General features: G+C 34.7%; 1 protein-coding gene and 1 pseudogene across 2 annotated transcripts in view; one reads left to right on the top strand and one right to left on the bottom strand.

Annotated features, from left to right (window-relative positions):
* Window positions 1-12,902, top strand: part of LOC309629906 (endogenous retroviral envelope protein HEMO-like) — a 488,920-nt gene that overhangs the window by 96,388 nt on the left and 379,630 nt on the right. The window lies entirely within an intron of this gene.
* The window catches only part of LOC309629861 (serine/threonine-protein phosphatase 4 regulatory subunit 3A pseudogene), a 28,758-nt pseudogene continuing 26,505 nt past the window's right edge, over window positions 10,650-12,902 (bottom strand). Inside the window, exon 1 of the transcript in view lies at window positions 10,650-12,902. This exon is cut by the window's right edge and continues 26,505 nt beyond it. The product of the transcript in view is annotated as a serine/threonine-protein phosphatase 4 regulatory subunit 3A pseudogene (transcript).

Below are 12,902 nucleotides of genomic sequence, written 5' to 3'. Positions count from 1 at the left end.
CACAAGATTTTAACAATAACAAAGCTCAAAGCCCATGTAGACCTCCTGGTAACACTCCAAACAAAATTTACTTCAGTGATAATATTCTATGCTAGACCTTTAGCAAATTTATAGCTAAGGCACATTTATTTTTCAGTTCCTAGCCAAGTCTGCCTAGGTCAGTAGAACTGAACTAAAATCTGACATCTAAATCCCTGGATCATGGCTATAATTGTCTATTCTCCAGTTTTTCCTGGGTTTTCTGCAGCTCTTGCATCAGCAATGGTAGTGTTGCTTTCCTGATTTCAGCATAGCTTTCTCTAGCAGTAACCTCAGTAGCTGTATAGTAGCTCCTAATAAATCTAATAAATATTTGGTGAGTCAGTTCATTTTGTTCTCAGTGTCATTCCTGAAGGCTCAGTTTAAAAATCCCCCCAATATTTTAAGCATATAACTCCCTGTATTAGATCACTTCTTATTTAAACTGATTATTGTTTTCTATTTTTTTTTTTTTTGCCTTGACTTTGACTGGTCTAGCCTTTATATGGATATTTTAGAAGCAAGAATATTATAAAACATAGAATAGATAAAATAACTTTACTTTAAAATGCTATTATTTTAACTAGTTTAATATAGGTTGCTAATATATGATAGAATTGCCCATGATCTCTTGATGATTTAAACCACTGATTGTCAACGGTTTGGTTTGCCTTTATGGATTTTTTGTTTCCGTTCCAATGTCAGGTTAGAACCCTTTTGCTTTCATGGGTTTATCCAAAGCTTTGAGACTTGTATTTTATTACTGATGAAAAATCTCTATTAAAATGTGTTGTAAACTTTATATGTATGGTGAATTTCAATGAAGAATAAGAATAGATTAAAAAGTTGTGGAAGGTATTAAGAAAGAGTTCATTGGTTTTGAAATGATTTGTTCTTTTTTTGATAAAAACAAATTCTCTTTTTTATAACATGCAACTTCTATCTCATTCTTGAACATATTTTATCAATAAGGTTTGCTTTTTTAATTCACTCTTGCTTCTAATTTATACTACTACTCTTTTTGTATTTCACACAATTTTAAATCCTCTTTGTGAAAAGGTATGGTTCAATTAGCAAATAAACAATTTTTATTGAGAAACTCAACCCTTCATATGCTTATAAATTCATAGATGCACCCAACAAATAACCTTCTATTTTTACTACTATTACTATGAATAGTACAGAGTATCAAAAGTTCTGTGTATGAAAACTGTAAAGTATTTCAAAGAATGAAAGATTCCATGATTAAAATGAGCTTTGTAAAGTTATATCCTGCTATATTTTTTCTTGTCCTGAACAACAGCAATGGCTTAACTTCATCCAATAACTGCTTCTAAAAAGAAATATTATTCCTATAAACTTAAACTGCTCTAAGAAATATAGTCTATTATTTGAAAAAAAATATATTCACTGCATTGAACTTCTGGAGAACACTGTGTCTTCAATGATTTAAAAAAAAAAGAAAAAAGAAAAAGAAAGAGAAATTGTTTAACATGGACAAGGAGAAAAACATTATTTTGATTGAAATAGTTTTTCTATGCTTCTGTAGATCCTCACACATTTCTACCAGAGCAACTATCAGTGTATTGAAAGTGATGCTTTATTTTTCACAAACGTTTATTTTCCTTTCCATTCTATTAGACTGTGAGTTCCAAGAAGACAGAGTTTCTACCTTATTCAACATTACAAAATTTAGCATAGAGTTTGTTCTGACTATTTTTGTTGAATATTTTGCTTCATGACTTCAGTACTGCCCACAAACATTCAATTTCTGATTAATTGTTCACTTAATTTACAGTCACAAGTTGAGCTTATGGCAATGAAGACTTTATAATCTAATCTTCTATAAAAAAAGTTTGCCTTAAATCATTTCCCTCACTAAAAAATTGGAGAATGCTTTTTCACTATGAATATACCAAGAATAACCTCATTATGTAACAGTAGTTTTATTCCCATCACTAAAGAATAATTAAATATTTTGAAACTTACATTTATTACAAACTATAAAATCTGCACAATGGGGGGCTTCCATGGTGGTGCAGTGGTTGAGAATCTGCCTGCCAATGCAGGGGACACGGGTTCGAGCCCTGGTCTGGGAAGATCCCACATGCCGCGGAGCAACTAAGCCTGTGCACCACAATTACTGAGCCTGCGCGTCTGGAGCCTGTGCTCCGCAACAAGAGAGGCCGCGACAGTGAAAGGCCCGTGCACCGCGATGAAGAGTGGCCCCTGCTTGCCACACACAACTAGAGAAAGCCCTCGCACAGAAACGAAGACCCAACACAGCCAAAAATAAATAAATAAATTTATTAAAAAAAAAAAATCTGCACAGTGGAATACCATTTTCTCACACTCAATGAAAAGAATCTTCCATAAAATATACTCTCAGATAATTTTCAGACATAAAAGAAAATATAAAGCCTTCTGGGAAGATACTCTGTGCAATGAGAGCTAGATCAACCTGTAATGATTGACTTTCAGTGACTCTCTAACTTATTACCTGGAAAGCAAAATTATCTCTATTACAACTTAATTTCTTCATGTACACAGACTTTAAATGTTGTTTAATAATGAATCAGCCCCTTTATGAGAATTTGTTGAGGAAGTTTATCTCTTTAACTGACAAATTTTGACTCTGCATTAGAAGGAAGAAACAAACATCTATTATTTTTCTCAAAAGTCAATACATTATGACACTTTGATAATTCTGAGTTTATTTTATTACAAATATAAATCATGACCTAAGCCTTAATACTGATGTTAAAGCAAGCAAGCAGCAAAATAATTTGTTTACTAAATTTTTATTATTGATCCAGAGTTCTTCAATGGAAATTAAGAAAAATTATTTATTAATTTTATCTTTATAATTTTATTTTCTAAGGTAATTTTATGTGTTTAATGCAGCTTTGTGATTAATTCAATAAACATTTACTGAAAAGTCTAGTATTTGTCAGATACAGGTTAGGATCTAGAACATGAAAATGGCAAAATATGACCCTGACCGGGAAGAACTTCAAATGTAGTAGTGGAATAGAAAGGATAAGAATTAATTGCAGGGGGCTTCCCTGGTGGCGCGGTGGTTCAGAGTCTGCCTGCCAATGCAGGGGACACGGGTTCGAGCCCTGGTCTGGGAAGATCCCGCATGCCGCCGAGCGGCTGGGCCCGTGAGCCACAATTACTGAGCCTGCGCGTCTGGAGCCTGTGCTCGGCAAGGAGAGGCTGCGATAGTGAGAGGCCCGCGCACTGCGATGAGGAGTGGCCCCCGCTTGCCACGGCTGGAGAGGGCCCTCGCACAGAAGCGAAGACCCAACACAGCCATAAATAAATAAATAAATTAAATTAAATAAAAAATTAAAAGTTAAAAAAAAAAAAAAATTAATTGCAGGGACTTCCCCAGCACAGTGGTTGAGAATCAGCCTGCCAACGCAGGGGACACGGGTTTGAGCCCTGGTCTGGGAAGATCCCACATGCTGCGGAGCAACTAAACCCATGAGCCACAACTACTGAGCCTGCGTGCCTAGAGCCCGTGCTCCACGACAAGAGAAGCCCGAGCACCACAACAAAAAGTAACCCCCGCTCCCGCAACTAGAGAAAGCCCACGCGCAGCAACGAAGACCCAATGCAGCCAAAAATAAATAAAATAAAGAAATTAATTTAAAAAAATAAAAAAGAATTAGTTGCAATAAAACTGGATGAGAGATAAAACAAGAAATGCATAAGTTACTAAGAAATTATATATTTTTCTGTTTAAGTTTGTGGAAAGTGTCTTATGAGCAGTCTTTAAAAAGAATAGATTTTTATTGGATACTCTGTGCTAGAGCATTCACACCAGAGAATCATGTTTAGTCAATGCTCATGTATGCTAATCCTTCCATCAAGAGAATTGATTTTTTAAAAATAGTCTCCATAAATGTGACCTGGATGCTAATTCATGATAACTAATTGTTATCTGTCATGACTATCTGTCAGCTAACAGGAAACTTAAGCAGAACTTCTGTTTTTACATGCAGGCAGACATATTACATCCTCCCTCTTGCCCCACCGCCCCACCCAACACACACAGAGTTTTAGGTCCTGAGTTCTGATTTCATTTGTCTTACTAAGCAAGACAGAATGAGTTAAAAACAATAAGCCGGATTGCAGCTTTGCTTGTCAAAAATAGGCACCCATTAAAATTAATTTAGATAGAGGTGATAGATAGATGATAGACAGATACGTACAAAGATTCCCCTTGGTACATGTGTAAATCATGCAAAAATTAGCTATGATAATACAATCTATTCCTTACCACGTATATATAAATGAAAAAAGTCAAGGATTTAATTGGAAATTATTTTTCATACAGAGCAAATATTGCTGACTTTGAGTATTTTCTGGAGAATAAATATTTAGAAATAGCTTGAAAGCAAGTACTAAGATTCTTTTTATTTATTTATTTATTTATTTTTAACAGCTTTATTGGAGTATAATTGCTTTACAATGGTGTGTTAGTTTCTGCTTTATAACAAAGTGAACCAGCTGTACATATACATATATCCCCATATCTCCTCCCTCTTGCGTCTCCCTCCCACCCTCCCTATCCCACCCTTCTAGGTGGTCACAAAGCACCGAGCTGATCTCCCTGTGCTACACGGCTGCTTCCCACTAGCTAGCTATTTTACATTTGGTAGTGTATATATGTCCATGCCACTCTCTCACTTCATCCCAGCTTACCCTTTCCTCTCCCTGTGTCCTCAAGTCCATTCTCTATGTTTGCATCTTTATTTCTGTCCTGCCTCTAGGTTTTTCAGAACAATTTTTTTTTTTAGATTCTATATACATGTGTTAGCATACGGTATTTTTTTTTCTCTTTCTGACTTACTTCACTCTCTATGACAGACTCTAAGTCCATCCACCTCACTACAAATAACTTGATTTCGTTTCTTTTTATGGCTGAGAAATATTCCATTGTATTACAAGCAACTATATGCCAATAAAATGGACTACGTGGAAGAAATGGACAAATTCTTAGAAAGGCGCAACCTTCCGAGACTGAACCAGAAAGAAATAGAAAATATAAACAGAGCAATCACAAGCACTGAAATTGAGACTATGATTAAAAGTCTTCCAACAAACAAAAGCCCAGGACCAGATGGCTTCACAGGCGATTTCTATCCAACATTTAGAGAAGAACTAACACCTATCCTTCTCCAACTCTTCCAAAATATAGCAGAGGGAGGAACACTCCCAAACTCATTGTACAAGGCCACCATCACCCTGATACCAAAACCAAAGATGTCACAAGAAAGAAAACTACAGGCCAATATCACTGATGAACATAGATGCAAAAATCCTCAACAAAATACTAACAAACAGAATCCAACAGCACATTAAAAGGATCATACACCATAATCAAGTGGGGTTTATCCAAGGAATGCAAGGATTCTTCAATATAAGCAAATCAATCAATGTGATACACCATATTAACAAATTGTAGAAGATCCCTTTTAATTAAAAGCAGGAATTAAGGGAAGAAGTTTGGAAACATCATGTTCATAAATGACTTCATGTGATTAATTATTGGTAATCTTGGATAAATGAGGTAAATGAGGAAAAGTCTTCCCACTAATGTATCAGCAAGATGCAAAAACAGCCTAGTTTCTTTCTCACTTTCTTCATTACCACCCTGCAAACACATAAATAAAGATAATGTAACAACTCTGACGCAATGGAATAATATCTGAAAAAGCTTATTATTTTGATTGTTTTAAAATGGTAACAAAGAAAAATAATTAAAGTTTTAGTGAAAAACCAAATGAACAACAATTATTTCATAAAGTTTATAATAATGATTGTATTGGATATGAATTATATGTATTTGAATATTATATTTAGAGAGTAATATCTAAATATATCTGGATATAAACAAGAAATATTAATGTTGCCCAATTAAATAATGTCAAGAAAATTTCATAAATATTCCTATAAAATGGATGAGATGGTGAGTGGTGACTCTAAGTCCTAGTGATGGCCATAGTACCTTAATAGCATCAACACAGGAGTTGTCTAATTTCCATATTCATAAAATCTTCAGCCTATTTGTGGGTTTAGAAGAATTGTTATCTATGCCTTAATCATACTTGGGATCACATATGTAGCCAATCACAGCAAAAGTCTGAAAAGTCACACTCTTTGGAGGGCAAACCAGCAAAAAGTAGCCCCCCACTGTAGCTTTTATGTTTCAATGTTACTTGCCCTCACTGTAGAGGTGCATGATGAGCCTCCTGCTCTCACAGCGTGAAGGTTTAGTCTCTAGCCTGAAGCAGAGCAAAATCCCTTCATGGGACACTGTCCACAGTTCTGACATAACAGCTTTCAAGGTGAGAAAGCTCATCTGTATTTTTAAGGCAACTGATGGACTATCAAAGGAATCCTTAGGAATGTGTGTATTAATAGGACAGATCAATCTATACAAATTGAACATTTTTATATTGTATACATTTGTTATGTTGAATATTTATACAGTAAATATAAATACAAGAATTCCTGTTGTCAGTTTCCACTTTTACAACCAAACCAATGGAGTGAATGTAACATGGTTCATTATAGGTCTTAGCTTTCCTTCCCAAGGCTTTGAAAGAGACCTTACTTCCTGTAAGTCAGAAAGAGAAAAACTAGTACCGTATGCTAACACATATATATGGAATCTAAAAAAAAAAAAAAAATGGTCATGAAGAACCTAGGGGCAAGACGGGAATAAAGACACAGACCTACTAGAGAATGGACTTGAGGATACGGGGAGGGGGAAGGGTAAACTGGGACAAAGTGAGAGAGTGGCATGGACATATATACACTACCAAATGTAAAATAGCTAGTGGGAAGCAGTCGCATAGCACAGGGAGATCAGCTCAGTGGTTTGTGACCACCTAGAGGGGTGGGATAGGGAGGGTGGGAGGGAGGGAGATGCAAGAGGGAAGAGATATGGGGATATATGTATATGTATAACTGATTCACTTTGTTATAAAGCAGAAACTAACACACCATTGTAAAGCAATTATACTCCAATAAAGATGTTAAAAAAAGAAAAAAAGAAAGAGACCTTACTTCTACTAGCTATTCAAATCATTTAGAAATCAAAAATAAAATATTAATACAAAAAGAATTCTGAAATATTTGACAGAAAGCAAATAAAAAAATTATAACCTTCAGGACTTCCCAATGTTTTATGTCAGTAGAAAAAGAAGAAATATGTACAGATGGAAAAGAAAGAAGTAAAACTCTTCTGATGCAAAGATAACAAGATTATGTACTAACTATTAAAATAATTGAGTCTTGCAAGATCACATAAGGTCACCATATAAAAATTAACCATATTTCTATATGTTGACAACAAGATTGGTACTTGAAATTTAATAAAAGGTGGTTTAAAATATTATCAAAAGCATGAAATTCTTAACAGTACATTTAAAAAGATACATGCAGTACATTTAAAAAGATACATGCAGTACTTTGAAAACTATGATGTATTACTGAGAGAAATTAAATAAGACCTAAATAAATGGAGATATACCACATTCATGATTTGGAAATCTCAATATTGTTAAGAGGTTAATTCCTTTCAAATTAATCTGCAGATTTATTGCAACCAAAATCAAGATTCCAACATGCCTTTTTTAAAATTGAAATTTTCAAATATATTGTAAAACTTACATGTAAATTGAAATAGTTAAAAGTCAAAATTTTTAATAAGATTAATGAAGTTAGAATTTTCCCATTATCTGATTTTATAAAACTACATCAAGGGAGTGTGTTATTGGCAAATCGTTAGATGGGTAGGTCCATAGAACATGGCTGAGTCCAGAATTAATCCTAAATATATCTGGTCAATTGATATTTGACATAGTGTCAAAGTAATCTAATAGAGAAAAGACAGGGTTTTTTTTCAACAAATAGCACTGAGAAAATTATATAGCTTTATGTAAAAAATGAACCTTGATCATTTATCCACACTATAAGAAAAAATTAACTCAAAATGTATCCTAAATGTAAATGTAAGAGTTAAAACTATAATTAATTCTGGAGGAATACATAGTAGGAAACATCTGTGAAGTTGGTAAAGCAAAGATTTCTTAGATAGCATGCAAACCTACAAGCTACAAACAGACAAAAAACATTAGCAACTTGGAAATTAAAAACTTCTCTTCTTTAAAGGACACATCCAAATTATAAATCTAGGAGCGATGAGGAAAGTAGAAAATCACACTTAGAATGCCATAGCAATAATTATAGGCAAGAGACATAGGTGAATCCTAAAATACAAGGGTGAAATTTTAAGGAGAAATAGGATATTTGCATAGCCTCAAATTATCTCTTCCAAAATATGAATTAATGACAGTCGTGATTTTAGTATATGGAAAAACTCTTTTATACTCTTCCCTCCAGCAGGTGGAGCTTAATTTCCCTCCGCTTCAGCAAAGGCCAGACTTAATGATGCAGTTCTAACAAGTAGTCTGGAAAATGGAAAAACCTAGCAGACACTACCATAACCAAGTGGTCAAAGTAAATTTCATCAGTAAAAAGTCATGATGATATAATTTGCCCCTTGATATGGTGTAATAGAAAAGTCATTTGACCTCTGTGATATTCTTCTCCAAACTACAAAACCCACATCTAATCATAAGAAAACATCTGACAATCCCAAGTTGAGAGACATGCAAACTATCTGACCAATAGTCCACAAAAGTACGTTACTGGAGAAATGGAGACTCAGAATAAGCTCTGTGGTTTATAAATTGTAAAAATGTTAATTTGTTCATTTTGATAACTATACCATAATTACACATGATCTTAACATTAGGGGAAACTGGGTGAAGGGTGTATAGGAGCGGGCAGTATTTTAAAAGTTGTGGAAACAACCTAAATGTCCATTAATGAATGGATCAAGAAAATGTGGTATAGACTTACAACGAAATACTTTTCAATCTTAAAAAAGAACGAAATTCTGCAATAAGCAACAACATGGATGAACTTTGAGAACATTATGCTAAGAGAAATACTCCAGTCACAGAAAGACAAATACTGCATGATTCCACTTATGTGGGGTACCTAAAGTAGTCAAATTCATGGAATCAAAGGGTGGAATAATGGTTTCCAGGGACTAGGAAGCTGGGGAAATGAGAAGTGAGTAAGCGCTTAAGCAGTATGACTAAGCTCTAAAGATTTGCTATAAAACGTTGTACATATAGGCAACAATAAAATACTGTACACTTAATGTTAAGAGGGTAGATCTTATTTCAAACGTTCTTTCCCCAATAAAATAAAATTTTAAGAAATCAGTTACCTTAATTCAAATAAGATTTCATTATTTTTGTTGATATAAAGCTTGTGGAAACTTATTCACTGTAGGGGAAACATCTGACACTGTTAGTACTTTCGAACATTCAGTTAAAATGTTTTTGAATGAAGATAAATATTATGATTTCAGATCACATAGCTGGTCTTATTAAGTTAGAAACGATATACAAGAGGAAGGTACTTTCATTGTCTTTGGAGCACTCATAATTTATAACTGAACCCAAATAAGCTGCCAACTAGAATAGATTGTATAATTTTAAAATACAAAAACATTTTATATATAAAGTGAATTTAAACTACAAAATTTGTTAGAAAATTAATATTTAATATAAAAAGATTTCAACTTAGCAACATGTGCTCTCTTTTTTTTTTTGTCTTTCATTAATTAGAATTTTAAAATATTTGAACCAGGGGCTTCCCTGGTGGCGCAGTGGTTGAGAGTCTGCCTGCCAATGCAGGGGACACGGGTTCGAACCCTGGTCTGGGAGGATCCCACATGCCGCGGAGCCACAACTAGGCCCGTGAGCCACAACTGCTGAGCCTGCGCGTCTGGAGCCTGTGCTCCGCAACAAGAGAGACCGTGACAGTGAGAGGCCCGCGCACCGCAATGAAGAGTGTCCCGCGCACCGTGATGAAGAGTGGCCCCCGCTTGCCGCAACTAGAGAAAGCCCTCGCACAGAAACGAAGACCCAACACAGCCAAAAAATTAATTAATTAATTAATTAATTAAAAAAAATATTTGAACCATATAAAACTACCCTTTAAAACAATCTAAGGGTCTTATAATGACTATACACAACTTTATAAATAAGTTTTCTAAATTTATTTTGTAATTTCCTTGAAGTCATTTGGAATAATCTAATGACTATATCTACAAATTGATTATAAAACATTTCAGTTTCTTAAGATTTCAGGAAATTGCAATTATTAAAGACAAGCATACAAAGAGGAAGCCATTGAATGTTATCCATTTAAAATCAATAGAGGAATTTGGAACAAAGCTATGAATACTCAAGTGATATGTTTTTAAAATTTTTTTATGTTTTAATTCAGTCCTTGAATTTTGAAATATCTTGACTTGTGGGGATATCTTTTCATGGACCTTCTATTTTCATTTGGATGGATTCATATTCTGAAACAAAATAGAAAGAGATTTAGAAGTCTTACTATATTCTAACATATAAGTTAAAAAATTAAAAACAATAATAAATACAGATAACTTATTGGATGATCTACTTCAAAAATATTATTTGAAGAAATACTCTAGTGGCTAGAATATGTACATAGCTCATTAAAAATATACATGGAAGATATCTTTGAATTAATAGAATATTTTCTAGGCTTACCTGGTACTCATCTCTTATAGAAAGAATTTTTCTCTCATTTGAAAATGCTATAAGAAAGTAGAGGACACAGGGCAAATCACTGCCCCCAAGATTGGAGAAGCAGACAGGGAAATACAGGGAGTCACATCTTACCAGAGCAGAGGCTCATAAGCAGAAACCACTGCAGGGACAAATTCTGGGGTAAAATCATGAACTGTAATTGACTAATTGCTGGAGGCTCAGTGTGGATAACTCTGAGAGGTAAATGCTCCAGCGTGACCAAGTCGGAAAGGGTGCCCACAGTGTTGTGAGATTTAACCCTAGGAGCTCTACCAGATTCCCATAGTAAACATAAAAGGAAAATCTCCTTAGCTTCAAGCAGGGAGAGAGGAAAAGTAACCAATTTGAAATACGCCAGAGTGCTCTGTACTTCTTTATAAGGCCTGCCCTCAGGGAAAGCTAGTTAACAGAGCCTAACCTGCTGGGGTATCATCAGAGCCTAACCATCTTGGAGGACGAAAAATACCTAACAACACCTGGCTCTAGCCTTTCACATTGGAGAAGAGATATACCCAAATCCAGTCCATTATAGCCATCCTATTCCACCAAAGGAGGGAATTAAAAAATGAGGAAGACTCGGGAAATTGACAATCAACAGGCATAAACTCACTAAAAGATTGAGTCCTAATCATAGGACTAGAGAACACTTTCCTTTTCCCCACACCTCACCACCAAATTAATAAAGGCCTATTTACAGCAGTTCCCTTTACCCAGTAATCAATCCAGGTTATCAAGAAAAAAAACTTCAAAGCATACTAAAAGTCAAAAAAAAAATGATTTGAAGAGACATAGCAAGCACCAGACACAGACATGGCAGGGATGTTGGAAATATCAGACCTAGAGTTTAAAACTATGATTAATATACCTAGGGCTCTAATGGATAAAGTAGACAGCATGCAAGAACAGATGAGCCATGTAAGCAGACCTGGAAATACAAAAATGAACCATAAAGAAATGCTAGAGATCAAAAACACTATAAGAGAAATGAAGAATGACATTGATGTAGAACAAAGTAGCAGTAGAACAAAGACTGAATAAAGCAGAACAGACTAACTAAGGACTGTGGGACAATTACCAAAGGTGTGACATATGCATAATGGGAATACTAGAAAGAGGGGAAGGAACAGAAGAAATATTTGAAACAATAATGACTGAAAAATTTATCATATTAATCATCGATCCACAGATCCATGAAGCTCAGAGAATTTCACCAAGCAGAACACCAAGCAGAATAAATTAAAAAGAAAAAAAACCCCACTAAATTTGGCATTTCATCTCCAAACTACAGAAAATCACAGATTAAACAAACAAAAACAACTTGAAAGAAGCTGAGGGTGGGTTGTAGGGGGGACACCTTACTGATAGAAAAATAAAGATAAAAATTATATCCTACATCTCTTAGACACCATGCAAACAAGAAGAGAGAGGAGTGAAATATTTAAAGTGTTGAGAGAGGAAAAACACAAAACAAAAACTGTCGACCTAGAATTCTGTGTCCTATGCAATTATCCTTCAAAAGTGAAGGAGAAATAAAGACTTTATCAGACAAACAAAACTTGAGGGAATTTCTTGTCAGTAGCCTTACCTTGCAAGAAATATTAAAGCAGTTTTTTAGAGAGAAGGAAAATAATATAGGTTAGAAATTCATATCCATATTAAGTAAGAAGGAACATTGAAGAAAGAGTAAGTGAAGGTGAAGTTAAAACTTATTTTTCTTATTCTTCATTGATCTAACAGATAACACTTTATTCAAAATAATAATACAACAATGTATTCAATATTGTATACTTATCTATACAGCTGTGTAAAGGTAAACACTAAAATTTAAGGAAAGAAGAAAGCAGCTCTTGATTGCTGTCAGTTTAACTAGCCCGGCTCAAATAGGTAGCCCATGGTGTGTTCCTGTTGAACATAAATTATTTTCCTGCTCAGATTGTTCCGCCTTTGGCCATTGGGAGCTCTTTATGTTAGCTGCTCTGCCGTTTTGACATACTACATAGTTTGTTGTTTTTGTTTTTAGCAGTTCCTTACTTTCTGGCATTAGAAGCTGCTCCATGCTCAGGTGGTATATTCTCGACCCCAGCCCTAGACTCAGCCATTTATTCAAGGAGCCCTGGTTCCTTTTATTGGTAAACAGTACCAGAAACCCAGATCTGGGCACTAGGT

Source organism: Balaenoptera borealis (genome assembly GCF_965194805.1).
Source record: "Balaenoptera borealis genome assembly, chromosome: 5".
In the NCBI taxonomy this organism is placed as follows: domain Eukaryota; kingdom Metazoa; phylum Chordata; class Mammalia; order Artiodactyla; family Balaenopteridae; genus Balaenoptera; species Balaenoptera borealis.
The sequence above is the reverse complement of the archived record's forward strand: the minus strand, read 5'-3'. Positions and strand labels throughout refer to the sequence as shown.